Source organism: Carlito syrichta, unplaced genomic scaffold, assembly GCF_000164805.1.
Source record: "Carlito syrichta isolate Samal-C Ts95f unplaced genomic scaffold, Tarsius_syrichta-2.0.1 Scaffold309871, whole genome shotgun sequence".
In the NCBI taxonomy this organism is placed as follows: Eukaryota; Metazoa; Chordata; class Mammalia; order Primates; family Tarsiidae; genus Carlito; species Carlito syrichta.
In genome coordinates, this window is record NW_007253967.1 from 4,760 (window position 1) to 5,734 (window position 975).

Below are 975 nucleotides of genomic sequence, written 5' to 3' on the forward strand. Positions count from 1 at the left end.
CAAGTGGATCCTGCATAATTTGGGATTCTGCTGCTGCCTGTTCCAAAATAATGAAGGTATGCTTCAGGTCCTTGGACTCCCTTTGGTCCCCAGACAGGGCTTTCGCAGAGGCAGCTGGGGGAACATCCATCTGCTTTCCTAGGGAAGAAAGCCTATGTGCCTGTGTGGATGAGGGCTTGGTGTGGGAGGGGCTGCCCACCAGCATCTGGGGCCTCTGCGCCCTGAGAGACCATTCTGGCTCCCTTGGGGCCGGCCTCCCACGCTTCCTTTCCATGGCAGCATCCTCCACAGATGGCTGGGTGCTCTGTTGCCTCCTGATGAGCTGATCTTTAAGGGTCTCCTTGAGATGCCTTTTCTTAATGCCCTTGGGCCCCTTGATGATTACGTCCATGGTCCGCAGCCTTTTCCTAAGACCCTGAGTCTTTGACAGCCTGGTTCCCTGTGGCTGGGAAGTTTTCAGGTGGTCTGCAGAGTTTTGGTGTTTAAAACTTTGATATCCTAAGGGGCCAGGCTGCATCAGCATACCAGCTCCTATTTTCCTTTTGACTGCCTCAATTTTTTTTTTCATTAGTGAACCTAACCAATTTTTAAGGATATAATACCTCCTTAATCTATTTCTGTGAGGTTTGTTGGATGTATTGTTTCTCCAAAAAGATGGGGGCTTAGCTTTATTAAGCAGTTTTGAAAAAAACAGTTCAGTAAATGGTGACAATGTTGATTCCATATCCTCTAGGTTACCCAGTGAAAAATAGGGCCAGACGTAACTGAGTGCACTGATGACATTGCTTTCATCACTGAAGTCCAGCTGCTTATTGATGATGTCTGTCTGTTTGACAACCCTCTTGTCTGAGGGTGTCTCTGGCTCAATAATGAGCTCAGTGCTGGTGTGCTTCTTCCGGGCTTGCAGCACCTCCATGAAGGTTCCCTCTGTTTCTTGGACTGTCAAGAGGAAGCACAGAGAAAAAAATACCTGGG